This window comes from Procambarus clarkii, chromosome 34, assembly GCF_040958095.1.
Source record: "Procambarus clarkii isolate CNS0578487 chromosome 34, FALCON_Pclarkii_2.0, whole genome shotgun sequence".
In the NCBI taxonomy this organism is placed as follows: domain Eukaryota; kingdom Metazoa; phylum Arthropoda; class Malacostraca; order Decapoda; family Cambaridae; genus Procambarus; species Procambarus clarkii.
Genome location: NC_091183.1, coordinates 17397630 through 17415129, shown reverse-complemented (window position 1 = coordinate 17415129; position 17500 = coordinate 17397630). Strand labels below are relative to the sequence as shown.

Sequence of the window (17500 nt, the reverse complement as noted above, 5' to 3'; positions counted from 1 at the left end):
ATTGATTTTATCAATTCCTGTTACTATTTTGTACATAGTGATTTTATCACCTCTTTTTGTTGTCTTCTAGTTTTGGCATATTTAATGCCTCTGACCTCTCCACATAGCTCTTGCCCTTTAGTTCTGGGAGCCACTTAGTAGCATGTTTTTGCACCTTTTCCAGTTTGTTGATGTGCTTCTTAAGATATGGGCACCAAACAACCGCTGCATATTCTAGCCTTGGCCGAACAAAACTCGTGAACAATTTCTTTAGTATTTCGCCATCCATGTATTTAAACAAAATTCTGAAGTTAGAAAGCGTGGCATAGGCTCCTCACACAACGTTCTTTATGTGGGCCTCAAGTGATAGTTTTCTATCTAGAATCAACCCTAGACCTCTTTCTTTTATCAGAATTATATAAAGATTTCTCACATAATTTGTAGGTTGTGTGGGATCTATGTTCTATTCCACATTCCATAACATGGCATTTATTCACATTAAATTTCATTTGCCAAGTGGTGCTCCATATACTTATTTTGTCCAGGTCTTCTTGAAGGGCATGACAATCATCTAAATTTCTTATCCATCCCATTATCTTAGCATCATCAGCAAACATGTTTATATAATTCTGTATTCCAACTGGTAGATCATTTATGTAGACAATGAACATTTCTGGTGCATGTACTGTGGTACTCCACTTGTGACACTTCTCCAGTCCGATTGCCTCTGATTACTGCCCTCATTTTTCTATCAGTCAGAAAATTTTTCATCCATGTTAGAAGCTTACCTGTCACCCATCCAAAATTTTCTAGTTTCCAGAACAACCTCTTATGTGGAACTCTGTCGAAAGCCTTTTTTTATGTCTAGATAGATGCAGTCAACCCAACTACCTTTTTCCTTTAAAATCTCTGTGGCTCAATCATAGAAACTGAGTAAATTCGATACACAGGATCTTCCAGATCGAAAACAATACTGTCTGTGTGATATTATATAATTTCTCTCAAGGTGTTCTACCCATTTAGTTTTTATTATTTTTTTTTTTTTCAATCCTTTCACTGTTACACTTGTCAATGATTCAGGTCTATAACTGAGAGAGGTGGGGTCTTCCCTGTTGCCACTTTTGTAGATTGGAACTATGTTAGCCTTTTTCCACATGTTTGCTATGACTCCTGTACACAGGGATGCCTGAAAGATCAGGTGAAGTGAAAGGCTGAGCTCAGATGCACATTCTCTCAGAACCCATGGTGAAACTCCATCTGGACCAACTGCTTTGTTCTTACTTAGCTACTTTAGCATATTTTCCACTTCATCTCTAGACACCTCTATACGCTCTATGATGTTCTCAGAAATTCTTATTGTGTCTGGTTCTCTTAAGATTTCATTTTGTATAAACACACTTTGGAACTTTTGGTTTAATGTTTCACACATTGCATTATCATTTTCTGTGAATCTGTTTCCTATTTTCAACCTCTGGATATTATCCTTTACCTGCAATTTGTTGTTTATGAATTTGTAGAATAGACCCAGTTCTGTTTTACATTTATCCATTATCCCTTTTTAAAAATTTCTTTCTGCCTCTTCCCTTACTGCTGTATAGTTGTTTCTCGCATCTTTGTATCGCTGGTATGATTGGGGGTTTGGCTTCTTTCTATTTTGATACCTGCTTGATGGGGTTCTGCTCTTCTACTCCCCAAGCCCGGCCCGAGGCCAGGCTCGACTTGTGAGAGTTTGGTCCACCAGGCTGTTGCTTGGAGCGGCCCGCAGGGCCACATACCCACAACATCCCGGCTGATCCGGAACTTCTCTTAGAAAACAGTCCAGTTTTCTCCTGAAGATGTCCACAGTTGTTCCGGCAGGAACAACCGTGCAACCGTGCTCTGAAGGGGAAAGTGAATACTGAGCAGTACTCGAGACGGGACAACATAAGTGACTTGAAGAGTACAACCATTGTGATGGGATCCCTGGATTTGAAAGTTCTCATAATCCATCCGATCATTTTTCTGGCCGACGCAATATTTGCTTGGTTATGCTCCCTAAACATTAGATCGTCGGACATCATTATTCCCAAATCCTTGACATGCTGTTTTTCTACTGTGGGAAGATTCGATTGTGTTTTGTACCCTGTATTATGTTTCAGATCCTCATTTTTGCCATACCTGAAATTTATCACTGTTAAACATCATGTTATTTTCTGCTGCCCAATCGAAAACTTTGTTGACATCTGCTTGTAGTTTTTCAATGTCTTTCATTCCATTTTTGTGTCTTTTGGTCTGTGGCCCTCTCTCAATTTCTGTTGAACCAATCCTGTTTTCTGGCCCTGCATCTCTGTTTTGGTATGAATGTTTGTGTGCCTTCATTGTATATTTTGCAAAATTTGGCATACATTTAATTTACTTCCCTGTCTAGCAACAAGTCTGCCTAATTACTTATTAAAAAAAATTTGAAGTTCCCCATAGTGACCTCTCTCTCTTGAAATCAAGTTTATCAACTGTTTCAATGTCCCCATTTTCTGTGTGTGTGTGTTTGGAGGCTAAGCTTGCTGATACCATGTGTGTGTGTGTTTGGAGGCCAAGCTTGCTGATACCATGTGTGTGTGTGTGTGTGTGTTTGGAGGCTAAGCTTGCTGATACCGTGTGTGTCTGTGTTTGGAGGCTAAGCTTGCTGATACCATGTATGTGCGTGTGTTTGGAGGCTAAGCTTGCTGATACCGTTTGTGTGTGTGTGTGTGTGTTTAGAGGCTAAGCTTGCTGATACCATGTGTGTATTTGGAGGCTAAGCTTGCTGATACCATGTGTGTGTGTGTTTGGAGGCTAAGCTTGCTGATACCATGTGTGTGTGTGTGTTTGGAGGCTAAGTTTGCTGATACCATGTGTGTATTTGGAGGCTAAGCTTGCTGATACCATGTGTGTGTGTGTTTGGAGGCTAAGCTTGCTGATACCATGTGTGTGTGTGTGTGTTTGGAGGCTAAGTTTGCTGATACCATGTGTGTGTGTGTGTTTGGAGGCTAAGTTTGCTAACACCGTGTGTGTACTCACCTGTTTAAATAATAATAGGGGTGTGTACCACCTCTGGTGCAATTGTAGGGACCCACAGCCTTGAAGAAAATAGAGTATTCAGAGAAGACCTTGTGGATTCTCACTGAACACTAATCTTTTCTTCTCCTATCACCCCTCTTATTTTGTTTTATGCTGTATTCTATTATATATCATATAAATACATAGCCAAATGGCAATATTTATTATGTCTATACAAAAAGAAGGCATCCACTTTATTTTTTTCTCTCCTTTGTTTCTATGTGGATTTTGTTGTGACTAATAATTCTCCTCCTTCCCATCAACAGGTCTTCCTCACTGGGCTTGCTCGGCTTTTGTGTTACTGTGAGGGTGCCATCATCGTTTACCCTTCAAGACTGACTCATGCTGGCATTGCATTTGTGGACTTCCCTTCACAGTAAACAGTCCTTCTCCATATGGTGATTGTCCAGGACAAGCAGGGTGTGACTGCCATCTTGGAGAAGCAGGGTCTTTTAATATGAAGAATCTTCCGTCTTCTCTACTTACGCTAGCTTGTGCCGGCCTTGCATTCTTGTTACTTCATGGCCCTTGGGCCTTTTTTATTTATTTTACATAATAAATTTTTTTATTAATGCCCGTGTTTCACAAGAGATCCTTAACATTTTAAGCACCAATTGTATTGACTAATGTACGTCTTCTAACCTTTAAGACATAAATAGACAAGAAATAGATAAATGAGTGAATAATACTGAGTGACTAGGTTAGGGCGAGGAACATAGTACAGTATCTGGCTTTGGAAGAATGCCTACTGTTTTAGAAACCTTATTGCCATGATCATAATCGTATGGGTTAAAAAGCATTTGTTGTCACTCCTACACTGTGGCTTGTTGAGCTTGAAACCTTTGCTCCTTGTTCGTGTTACATCTGACCTTTTGAAGAAATTGTATGAATCAATATCCTCCAAATTGTTCAGTATTTTAAAGGTTTCGCTCTATTACTCTCTCATTTGCATATATCTAAGCATATAGATTAGATATAGATTTAGATTAGATTTTTTAGTCAGGTAAAGGTACATACATTGCAGATGAGTTACAAAGGGAAAGATAATGACTAGAGTTCACTAGCTCTATTGGAAGAGAAACGTCTGCAAGACAAGTGTGGGCAAAAATTAAGGTAGCTAAGGGGACAGAGCGGCTCACAACGACCCCCAGGGTAAGGCTGAAGAACTAATTCACAAGTGGAGTGATGCAGCATCATCCTCCTCCCTCCCTGCAGAAGTAAGCAGGGAACAGCTCCTCCGACATAATGACAGAAGGATTAGGATAACAAGAGCACAATCTAGTGATGACGAGTATGGGGAACCAATTACAGCCAAGGAAGTAAAGGGGGCTATGAAAAGGGTAAAAGTACAGCACCTGGTGAAGATGGCGTCACCTACGACATACTCAATGCACTGTGTGAAGTGTCTGGCAATCCACTACTCCACCTGTTTAACAAGTCATTCCTATGTGGAGTGTTGCCCACACAATGGAAACATGCAATAATGGTCCCAATACCGAAACCCAATGACCCTGGCAATTATAGACCTATCAGTCTCATGTAATGCACTTGGAAGATGCTTGAAAGGATCATCCTAAACCGACTATTGCACAAAATAGGCAGGTTAGGGGAGGGGTCAATGGGTTTGTTAAAGGACGGAGGACAGCAAACTATAGTTAATTACCTTGCTAATGATACAGCTAAGTACTCCCAATAAACTCGCACCTCGGGGCAAAATTTTAAAATTTAAAATACAATACCTAAAGCCACTAATACGCATAGCGTTTCGGGCAAGTATATACGAAGTAAAACCCAAACAAAGAACTGACTCCGTAGGACCCATAAAAGATGAGACTAACAATTTTAAGTTGTATGATAAAAGGGCGGCAAACACTCTCAATGAATACCTAACATCAGTGTTCACACTAGAAAGCTTGAATGACATCCCATCACCAACACAAATGTTTGTCGGAGGTAAGGAGAATGAATTAAGAGAAATACCAATTACACGCGACACAATCAGGAAGAGCATTGACAAACTAAAAGAATCAGAAGCCCAAAGTGTAAATGGATTTAAGTCCCAAGTCGTAAAGGAACTGGCAAATTAATTGGGTGGTTGTAGGTAGGAGCTGCCTCGTATGGGCCGGTGGGCCTTCTGCAGTTGTCTTTGTTCTTGTGTTCTTGTGTTCTTATGTTGAGTAGCAACATTTGCAAATTTGCAGATGATACAAAAATAGGTAGGGAAATTAACACGGAAGAAGACTCACTATCACTTCAAGTTGATCTAAATAGGGTTTTGAAATGGTCAAAAGATTGACAGATGCAGTTTAATGCTGATAAATGTAAAGTTTTGAGACTAGGTAATGATGATAGTTACAAGATACGAGCTAGATGGTGTTGAGATTGCGAAGTCGGATTGTGAAAGGGATCTGGGAGTTATGATTAGTAAGAATTTAAAACAAAAGGATCAATGCATGAATGCTCGTAATAAGGCAAATAGGACACTGGGATTTATTAATCGAAGTGTTAGTAACAAGACACCTGGTGTGGTTCTTCAGCTATATCTTGCTCTGGTTAGGCCCCATTTACATTATGCAGTTCAGTTTTGGTCGCCATATTATAGAATGAATATAAATTCACTTGAACGTGTCTAGAGTAGGGTGACTAAGTTAATTCCCCAAAATAGAAATCTTTTATATGAAGAAAGATTAACAAAGCTTAAATTGCATTCACTGGAAAAGCGAAGAGTTAGGGGTGATATGATAGAGGTTTACAAGTGGATGAATGGACATAACAAAGGGGATATTAGTAGGGTATTAAAAGTATCAACACATGACAGAACACAAAACAATGGGTATAAATTGGATAAGTTTAGATTTAGGAAAGACTTGGGTAAATACTGGTTTGGCAACAGGGTTGTTGATTTGTGGAACCAATTACCGCGTAACGTGGTGGAGGTGGGGTCCCTCGATTGTTTCAAGCGTGGGTTGGACATGTATATGAGTGGGTTTGGGTGGTTATAGATAGGAGCTGCCTCGTATGGGCCAATAGGCCTTCTGCAGTTACCTTTATTCTTATGCTCTTAATTCACTATGCTTGCCAGTGAAACTCCTTTTCAGAAAATCGCTGGACCATGGAATAGTTCCCCTAGTAATAATTGAAGGTGATGTAGTGATCGAGTAATCCTTATACTCCATTATCTCATCATCTTAATGGCATAACTAATTACACAAGCATTAATCCTATCCCTATTTAAGAACATAAGAACATAAGAACAAAGGTAACTGCAGAAGGCCTATTGGCCCATACGAGGCAGCTCCTATTCTATAACCACCCAATCCCACTCATATACTTGTCCAACCCGTGCTTGAAGCAATCGAGGGACCCCATTTACAGGTAACGGTTTTCCACCCTTCTATATCTTACTGTGAGGTGTCGTCACCGTACATAAGCAAGCGACTTGAGAATAGCACATTACGGGCTATTCATGCCCGTGCCACCTCTTGGGTGGCTTAATCTTTATAAATAAATCAGAATAGCACACACCACACGGGAGACATCTCCCGTCACGCAGGGTGCAGTCGTACCTCCACAGATCTCCAGTATCAGCTCTTGATATTGGTAATGGCTCAAAAGGGCCACCACTTACGGGGTATTCATGCCCGTGTCACCTCTTGGGTGGCTTAATCTTCATCAATCAATCGAATAGCACACAGTACAATCTCCAGTCAAGAATGTAGCACTCGGCGTGTACAGTTCTAATCGACCCAAGACGCTACAGCCTCGACACAGAGCAGACAGCAGACTACGACCGTTGTTCAGGTCCATGTAAACTACATCTACCCGAAGTCCTTCGTCTGAATAGCCAGTTATCAGTTACAGGAGATACTTTTTCACCCACAGAGTTATTAACTCATGGAACCGCCTAACCACCGAAGCGGTACGTGGCAAAACGATGCTGATTTTCAAAATATACCTGGAAAAGATCATTCCTCCCTACACCTGGGGGGTACCTTCGTTAAAGTAAAAAGGTATACAGAAATAACAAAGAAAATAGATATGAATACTATTACCTTCGATGTTAGTAGTAGTTGTGCAAGTGAGGAGAAAGAAAAAATATTACGGAGTTCATGGATGAAAGTAGATTGATAATATTATCTTGGAACGTTAATGGATTAAAAACTAGAGCGGTGGATATACACTATTATACTCTTAGAGAGAATATTAACATAGCAGCACTCCAGGAAACTGGGGATAGGGATGGTAACAATCTGAACATGAAGATGAACATGTTGAACATGAAGATGTTCAACTGCTGGGCGAGCCCTCTCCTACTCATCTGAGGGGAGGGAGATTAGATTATGCTTGTTTGATAAATGCTGAGGGCATAGAGGAGAATTGTCTTACTGTGGATGAAATGCTAAGAGATTTTGCATTACAAATACAGCTTAAACTAGATAAAAAGCATGCCTGCCTTCAGAGGAAAAGCTTAAAGTTTAATAAAGGAGAATTAAGGGGTCTTGTTGGTCATATTAAGTCTTGGTATGATACTTATAAGCCAGTTTCGGCAGAAGCATTTTATTAAGATTTAATTAAGGAGGTAGATGTATTTAATGCAACATTGAACCGGAAAACATCGTAATAAGGCAAATCGGACACTTGGATTTATTAATCGCAGCGTTAGTAACAAGACACCTGGTGTGGTTCTCAAGCTATATCTTGCTCTAGTTAGGCCCCATTTAGATTATGCAGTTCAGTTTTGGTCGCCATATTATAGAATGGATATAAATTCACTTGAACGTGTCCAGCGTAGGATGACTAAGTTAATTCCCCAAATTAGAAATCTTTCATATGAAGAAAGATTAACAAAGCTTAAGTTGCATTCACTGGAAAGGCGAAGAGTTAGGGGTGACATGATAGAGGTTTACAAGTGGATGAATGGACATAACCGGGGGGATATTAATAGGGTATTAAAAGTATCAACACAGGACAGAACACGAAACAATGGGTATAAATTGGATAAGTTTAGATTTAGGAAAGACTTGGGTAAATACTGGTTCAGTAACAGGGTTGTTGATTTGTGGAACCAATTGCCGCGTAACATTGTGGAGGTAGGGTCCCTCGATTGTTTCAAGCACGGGTTGGACAAGTTTATGAGTGGGATTGGGTGGTTATAGAATAGGAGCTGCCTCGTATGGGCCAATAGGCCTTCTGCAGTTACCTTTGTTCTTATGTTCTTATGTTCTTATGTATAGAAAAGCATCCCCCCATAAAAGTGTGCGGAGAAGAGAAAGGAAATTTGGAGCAAGTATTGGCAGGAGTTTGCAGAGAAAGTTAGGAGTAAGAAACTTGAAGGAAATCTGGCAAGACATAAATGAAATAAGGGGTAAAAAGCAGAATTTTGTTGCACATCCTGACCCGTAAGGAATTGCAAAAGGTCTCGTAAATAAATGGGCGGAAGCTGCCAAACTTAGTTCATTTAATTACCCTCTGTAACGAGAGAGTCGTTTGATTCTTGGAAAGATCTAAGAAAGGATTTTATACTTACAGCAGGTAACAGTGGTGATGTCACTTGCACAGGTATTACCAGAGAAGAACTAATAACGGCGATTAAAGTTGGGAAATCTACCGCCCCTGGGGAGGATGGAGTAACTTATGAAATACTTAATGAACCTGCCATTATGACGAAAAGCCCGCTGTTAGACCTCTTTAATATTAGTTATAAAGAGGGCAGAATTCCCAGTAAATGAAAAAGAACTATGATCATCCTTATCCCTAAAGCCAATGGAGAGTACAGACCTGTGTCTTTAACCTCGTGTTTTTGTAAATTGATGGAGAGGATCATTTTAAATAAACTTTTGTATATAATAGGTGATCAGCTGTCTAATAATTTTTCGGGTTCCTCAGAGGAAAAAGTACCTCTGACTGTATTATTAAATGTCTAGCTAATGGTAATGATTATTATAGAATTTTTATTGATTTATAAGGAGCTTTTGATAAAGCCAACAAAGAGGTTATTTTATATGAATTAGCTGGTCTTGGTGTTGAAGGGAGATTATTGCGCTGGATAGGGGATTATCTTCAGGAAAGGAAGGCTCAGGTGTGGTATCAAGGTTGTATGGTTCAAGGTATCAAGGTCAAGAACTCTGCACACCTCAGGGAGGAGTGTTGAGTCTCACCCTGTTTAATGTACTAATGAATAAGATAGCATCTGAGAAATACTCAAATTGGGTAACTCCAATCATATATGCTGATGATATTTTGTTTCAGGGCAAAGATATTTCAAAGATTCAAACAGTGTTGGACAATTTCGGAAACCAGTGTCACCACATGGGACTAGTGGTTAATGAAGACAAAACTAAAGTTTGAATGTAGAAGTCGGAGGCCCATTATATTGGAAATAAACGGTAAAAATATAGTTAATATATATAAATATTTAGGCATATATGTTGGATATACCTATGAGAGTTTGGAAACTGAGATGAACAGACTGTTGAGTCAATGTCGGAAGAGATTACAACCTCTGAAGGCCTTGGCATGCTGTGGAAAGGAGTGGGAGTCCAAGTGCTACGAATGATGTACTTGAGTACTGTAAGATTTCTTATTGATTATGCTGCACCTGTCATTTCTTGTTTTGGTAAAGGTAGGATGGGCAAGTTGGAGAAGATACAAAATGAAGCCGTTGGGGGTCGTTGTGAGCCGCTGCTACCTTAATTTTTGCCCACACTTGTCTTGCAGACGTTTCTCTTCCAATAGAGCTAGTGAACTCTAGTCAATGTCTTTCCCTTTGTAACTCATCTGCAATGTATGTACCTTTACCTGACTAAAAAATCTAATCTAAATTTATATCTAATCTATATGCTTAGATATATGCAAATGAGAGAGTAATAGAGCGAAACCTTTAAAATACTGAACAATTTGGAGGATATTGATTCATACAATTTCTTCAAAAGGTCAGATGTAACACGAACAAGGAGCAAAGGTTTCAAGCTCAACAAGCCACAGTGTAGGAGTGACAACAAATGCTTTTTAACCCATACGATTATGATCATGGAAATAAGGTTTCTAAAACAGTAGGCATTCTTCCAAAGCCAGACACTGAACTATGTTCCTCGCCCTAACCTAGTCACTCAGTATTATTCACTCATTTATCTATGTCTTGTCTATTTATGTCTTAAAGGTTAGAAGACGTACATTAGTCAATACAATTGGTGCTTCAAATGTTAAGGATCTCTTGTGAAACACGGGTATTAATAAAAAATTTTATTATGTAAAATAAATAAAAAAGGCCCAAGGGCCATGAAGTAACAAGAATGCAAGGCCGGCACAAGCTGGCGTAAGTAGAGAAGACGGAAGATTCTTCATATTAAAAGACCTTGCTTCTCCAAGATGGCAGTCACACCCTGCTTGCCCTGGACAATCACCATATGGAGAAGGACTGTTTACTGTGAAGGGAAGTCCACAAATGCAATGCCAGCATGAGTCAGTCTTGAAGGGTAAACGATGATGGCACCCTCACAGTAACACAAAAGCCGAGCAAGCCCAGTGAGGAAGACCTGTTGATGGGAAGGAGGAGAATCATTAGTCACAACAAAATCCACATAGAAACAAAGGAGAGAAAAAAAATAAAGTGGATGTCTTCTTTTTGTATAGACATAATAAATATTGCCATTTGGCTATGTATTTATATGATATATAATAGAATACAGCATAAAACAAAATAAGAGGGGTGGTAGGAGAAGAAAAGATTAGTGTTCAGTGAGAATCCACAAGGTCTTCTCTGAATACTCTATTTTCTTCAAGGCTGTGGGTCCCTACAATTGCACCAGAGGTGGTACACACCCCTATTATTATTTAAACAGGTGAGTACACACACGGTGTTAGCAAACTTAGCCTCCAAACACACACACACACATGGTATCAGCAAACTTAGCCTCCAAACACACACACACACATGGTATCAGCAAGCTTAGCCTCCAAACACACACACACATGGTACCAGCAAGCTTAGCCTCCAAATACACACATGGTATCAGCAAGCTTAGCCTCTAAACACACACACACATACACACATGGTATCAGCAAGCTTAGCCTCCAAACACACACACACATGGTATCAGCAAGCTTAGCCTCCAAATACACACATGGTATCAGCAAGCTTAGCCTCCAAACACACACACACACATGGTATCAGCAAGCTTAGCCTCCAAACACACACACACACACATGGTATCAGCAAGCTTAGCCTCCAAACACACACACACACATGGTATCAGCAAACTTAGCCTCCAAACACACACACTCACATGGTATCAGCAAGCTTAGCCTCCAAACACACACACACACACATGGTATCAGCAAACTTAGCCTCCAAACACACACACACACATGGTATCAGCAAGCTTAGCCTCCAAACACACACACACACATGGTATCAGCAAGCTTAGCCTCCAAATACACACATGGTATCATCAAGCTTAGCCTCTAAACACACACACACACACACAAATGGTATCAGCAAGCTTAGCCTCCAAACACACACACACACACACATGGTATCAGCAAGCTTAGCCTCCAAACACACACACACACACATACACACATGGTATCAGCAAGCTTAGCCTCCAAACACACACACACACATGGTATCAGCAAGCTTAGCCTCCAAACACACACACACACACATGGTATCAGCAAGCTTAGCCTCCAAACACACACACACACATGGTATCAGCAAACTTAGCCTCCAAACACAGACACACACGGTATCAGCAAGCTTAGCCTCCAAACACACACACACACACACATGGTATCAGCAAGCTTAGCCTCCAAACACACACACATACATGGTATCAGCAAGCTTAGCCCCCAAACACAGACACACACGGTATCAGCAAGCTTAGCCTCCAAACACACACACACACACACACACATGGTATCAGCAAGCTTAGCCTCCAAACACACACACATGGTATCAGCAAGCTTAGCCTCCAAACACACACACACACATGGTATCAGCAAGCTTAGCCTCCAAACACACACACACACACATGGTATCAGCAAGCTTAGCCTCCAAACACACACACACACATGGTATCAGCAAACTTAGCCTCCAAACACACACACTCACATGGTATCAGCAAGCTTAGCCTCCAAACACACACACACACACACACATGGTATCAGCAAACTTAGCCTCCAAACACACACACACACATGGTATCAGCAAGCTTAGCCTCCAAACACACACACACACATGGTATCAGCAAGCTTAGCCTCCAAATACACACATGGTATCATCAAGCTTAGCCTCTAAACACACACACACACACACAAATGGTATCAGCAAGCTTAGCCTCCAAACACACACACACACACACATGGTATCAGCAAGCTTAGCCTCCAAACACACACACACACACATACACACATGGTATCAGCAAGCTTAGCCTCCAAACACACACACACACATGGTATCAGCAAGCTTAGCCTCCAAACACACACACACACACATGGTATCAGCAAGCTTAGCCTCCAAACACACACACACACATGGTATCAGCAAACTTAGCCTCCAAACACAGACACACACGGTATCAGCAAGCTTAGCCTCCAAACACACACACACACACACATGGTATCAGCAAGCTTAGCCTCCAAACACACACACATACATGGTATCAGCAAGCTTAGCCCCCAAACACACACGGTATCAGCAAGCTTAGCCTCCAAACACACACACACACACACACATGGTATCAGCAAGCTTAGCCTCCAAACACACACACATGGTATCAGCAAGCTTAGCCTCCAAACACACACACACAGAAAATGGGGACATTGAAACAGTTGATAAACTTGATTTCAAGAGAGAGAGGTCACTATGGGGAACTTCAAATTTTTTTTAATAAGTAATTAGGCAGACTTGTTGCTAGACAGGGAAGTAAATTAAATGTATGCCAAATTTTGCAAAATATACAATGAAGGCACACAAACATTCATACCAAAACAGAGATGCAGGGCCAGAAAACAGGATTGGTTCAACAGAAATTGAGAGAGGGCCACAGACCAAAAGACACAAAAATGGAATGAAAGACATTGAAAAACTACAAGCAGATGTCAACAAAGTTTTCGATTGGGCAGCAGAAAATAACATGATGTTTAACAGTGATAAATTTCAGGTATGGCAAAAATGAGGATCTGAAACATAATACAGGGTACAAAACACAATCGAATCTTCCCACAGTAGAAAAACAGCATGTCAAGGATTTGGGAATAATGATGTCCGACGATCTAATGTTTAGGGAGCATAACCAAGCAAATATTGCGTCAGCCAGAAAAATGATCGGATGGATTATGAGAACTTTCATATCCAGGGATCCCATCACAATGGTTGTACTCTTCAAGTCACTTATGTTGTCCCGTCTCGAGTACTGCTCAGTATTCACTTCCCCCTTCAGAGCAGGAGAGATTGCTGAAATAGAGGGAATACAGAGAACATATACGGCACGCATAGACGAGATAAAACACCTAAATTATTGGGATCGTCTCAAAGCTCTCCAAATGTACTCTCTAGAAAGGAGACGAGAGAGATACCAAATAATATACACATGGAAGATACTGGAGGGCCAGGTCCCAAATCTACACAGCATTATAACAACGTACTGGAGTGAACGATATGGAAAAAAATGCAAGATTGAACCAGTGAAGAGCAGAGGTGCCACAGGCACAATCAGAGAGCACTGTATAAACATCAGAGGTCCGCGGTTGTTCAACGTCCTCCCAGCGACTATAAGAAATATTGCCGGAACAACTGTGGACATCTTCAGGAGAAAACTGGACTGTTTTCTAAGAGAAGTTCCAGATCAGCCAGGCTGTGGTGGGTATGTGGCCCTGCGGGCCGCTCCAAGCAACAGCCTGGTGGACCAAACTCTCACAAGTCGAGCCTGGCCTCGGGCCGGGCTTGGGGAGTAGAAGAGCAGAACCCCATCAAGCAGGCATCAACATAGAAAGAAGCCAAACCCCCAATCATACCAGCGATACAAAGATGCGAGAAACAACTATACAGCAGTAAGGGGAGAGGCAGAAAGAAATGTTTAAAAAGGGATAATGGATAAATGTAAAACAGAACTGGGCCTATTCTACAAATTCATAAACAACAAATTGCAGGTAAAGGATAATATCCAGAGGTTGAAAATAGGAAACAGATTCACAGAAAATGATAATGCAATGTGTGAAACATTAAACCAAAAGTTCCAAAGTGTGTTTATACAAAATGAAATCTTAAGAGAACCAGACACAATAAGAATTTCTGAGAACATCATAGAGCGTATAGAGGTGTCTAGAGATGAAGTGGAAAATATGCTAAAGTAGCTAAGTAAGAACAAAGCAGTTGGTCCAGATGGAGTTTCACCATGGGTTCTGAGAGAATGTGCATCTGAGCTCAGCCTTCCACTTCACCTGATCTTTCAGGCATCCCTGTGTATAGGAGTCATAGCAAACATGTGGAAAAAGGCTAACATAGTTCCAATCTACAAAAGTGGCAACAGGGAAGACCCCACCCCTCTCAGTTATAGACCTGAATCATTGACAAGTGTAACAGTGAAAAGATTGAAAAAAAAAATAATAAAAACTAAATGGGTAGAACACCTGGAGAGAAATTATATAATATCACACAGACAGTATTGTTTTCGATCTGGAAGATCCTGTGTATCGAATTTACTCAGTTTCTATGATTGAGCCACAGAGATTTTAAAGGAAAAAGGTAGTTGGGTCGACTGCATCTATCTAGACATAAAAAAGGCTTTCGACAGAGTTCCACATAAGAGGTTGTTCTGGAAACTAGAAAATTTTGGATGGGTGACAGGTAAGCTTCTAACATGGATGAAAAATTTTCTGACTGATAGAAAAATGAGGGCAGTAATCAGAGGCAATCGGACTGGAGAAGTGTCACAAGTGGAGTACCACAGTACATGCACCAGAAATGTTCATTGTCTACATAAATGATCTACCAGTTGGAATACAGAATTATATAAACATGTTTGCTGATGATGCTAAGATAATGGGATGGATAAGAAATTTAGATGATTGTCATGCCCTTCAAGAAGACCTGGACAAAATAAGTATATGGAGCACCACTTGGCAAATGAAATTTAATGTGAATAAATGCCATGTTATGGAATGTGGAATAGAACATAGATCCCACACAACCTACAAATTATGTGAGAAATCTTTATATAATTCTGATAAAAGAAAGAGGTCTAGGGTTGATTCTAGATAGAAAACTATCACTTGAGGCCCACATAAAGAACGTTGTGTGAGGAGCCTATGCCACGCTTTCTAACTTCAGAATTTCGTTTAAATACATGGATGGCGAAATACTAAAGAAATTGTTCACGAGTTTTGTTCGGCCAAGGCTAGAATATGCAGCGGTTGTGTGGTGCCCATATCTTAAGAAGCACATCAACAAACTGGAAAAGGTGCAAAGACATGCAACTAAGTGGCTCCCAGAACTAAACGGCAAGAGCTATGTGGAGAGGTCAGAGGCATTATATATGCCAAAACTAGAAGACAACAAAAAGAGGTGATAAAATCACTATGTACAAAATAGTAACAGGAATTGATAAAATCGATAGGGAAGATTTCCCGAGACCTGGAACTTCAAGAACAAAAGGTCATAGATTTAAACTAACTAAACAAAGATGCCAAAGAAATATAAAAAAAATTCCTTTCGCATACAGAGTGGTACACGGTTGGAACAAGTTAAGTGAGAAGGTGGTGGCGGCCAAGACCGTCAGTAGTTTCAAAGCATTATGTGACAAAGAGTGCCGGGTAGACGGGACACCACGAGCGTAGCTCTAATCCTGTAACTACACTTAGGTAACTACATTTGGTGTCAGCAAGCTTACCGTCGAAACACACACAAACAGCCTGCCTATTATTCAAGGCCTTCTCTGAGTACTCTCTATTTTCTTCTCTGAGGCTATGGGTCCCTAATCTTGCACCAGAGGTGGTACAACTTTTAAGTTTTTAACTACTGCACTGAGCACCTGATTTTGGCAAAGACTTCTTAGTGCAATTGTCAAGGACATAGTTCTGGTATTTTTTTGTTTATAAATATTCAGGTATAGTTAATGTCAAAATGTTTCAAAACTCAACAATTTATATTTCAAAACAAAAAAAGTAATGAAAACATTACAAAACATTAAAATAAAGCCTAATTAATTAATTAATAAAATAGCACAACTCTCAGAATGTCTAAAGGTGCTTTGAGCAATGAAGTAGTTAATTTTATATATATAACATTATATATATAATATATATTTACCTGTGACTACTGCTTAGCAAAAATTTGATCTCTGTGAAAATTGGTCTCGTCATTGCTAGGAGATATTTTAAGACCATGATTTGCTGTGGATGGCACTGTAGTCTTCAAGTCATCAATCTAAAAATAGAAGTAATCTTTTAAAATGTAAATTTTGTATAAAAAAAAATGCAAAAATAAATTGCAAGAATAATATGAAGTTATAATACAATTTTGTTTTAATTATTTAAATATTTGTGAGACATTATTAAGAAATGTATGAAGTTCAGATTCTCTAAGACCTGATATGTATCTGCTTATGTTCCACCACATTACATTCAGGGCTGAAGAGAAAACACAGCCAGTAAGGTAATGATCACTTAGGATGGACTGGGATGCTACATGTAGGTGGGGGCTAAGCTGCGTGAGGCTAGGATGCCCAGCCTGCATTGTCTAGGCTGGGCTGGGCTAGGCAACACTAGGAAGGAGTCAACAAATCTCTGGAGTGCCTTACTTTTCCTGATATCCTTAAAAAAGCAAGAATGATGCCATTTTATAAAGGAGGCGAGACAGCAGACATAAACAATTAAAGAAAAATATCAAATCTACTTATACTTTCAAAAATATTTGATTTTTTTTTTACAAACATCTCTTCCTACTTTGTAAAATTCAACATGAATAAAAACACACACACACATCCCTAGGAAGCAGCCCATAGCAGCTGTCTAACTCCCAGGTACTTATTTACTGTTAGGTGAACCAGATATAGAGAATAACCACAAAATGCTATCTTTATAAGAACTATCTTGTAAAGCCACTAGTACACGCAGCATTTCAGGCAGGATATATAAAATATTATACATATATATATATATATATATATATATATATATATATATATATATATATATATATATGAATACATACATACGGGACAAAGAGCCAGAGCTCAACCACCGCAAGCACAACTAGGTGAGTACACACACACACACACACACACACATTATATATATATGCGAACAAGCCTGAATGGTCCCCAGGACATATGCAACTGAAAACTCAACTGAAGTTATTATATATATATATATATATATATATATATATATATATATATATATATATATATATATATATATATATATATATATATATATGAGTGTCAGA

At 39.7% G+C, this 17500-nt stretch overlaps 2 long non-coding RNA genes across 2 annotated transcripts in view; one reads left to right on the top strand and one right to left on the bottom strand.

Moving 5' to 3' along the window:
* LOC138370962 (uncharacterized) overlaps positions 1-3616 on the top strand; it is a 7841-nt gene extending 4225 nt beyond the window's left edge. The window contains exon 3 of the long non-coding RNA XR_011230276.1: positions 3321-3616. This is a non-coding gene — a long non-coding RNA (uncharacterized lncRNA). The remainder of the gene's footprint in view (positions 1-3320) is intronic.
* Positions 3617-10283: 6667 nt separating this feature from the next.
* Positions 10284-17500, bottom strand: part of LOC138370961 (uncharacterized) — an 11165-nt gene continuing 3948 nt past the window's right edge. The window contains exons 2-3 of the long non-coding RNA XR_011230275.1: positions 16361-16477; positions 10284-10589 (exon numbers count right to left, since the gene is read on the bottom strand). This is a non-coding gene — a long non-coding RNA (uncharacterized lncRNA). The remainder of the gene's footprint in view (positions 10590-16360; positions 16478-17500) is intronic.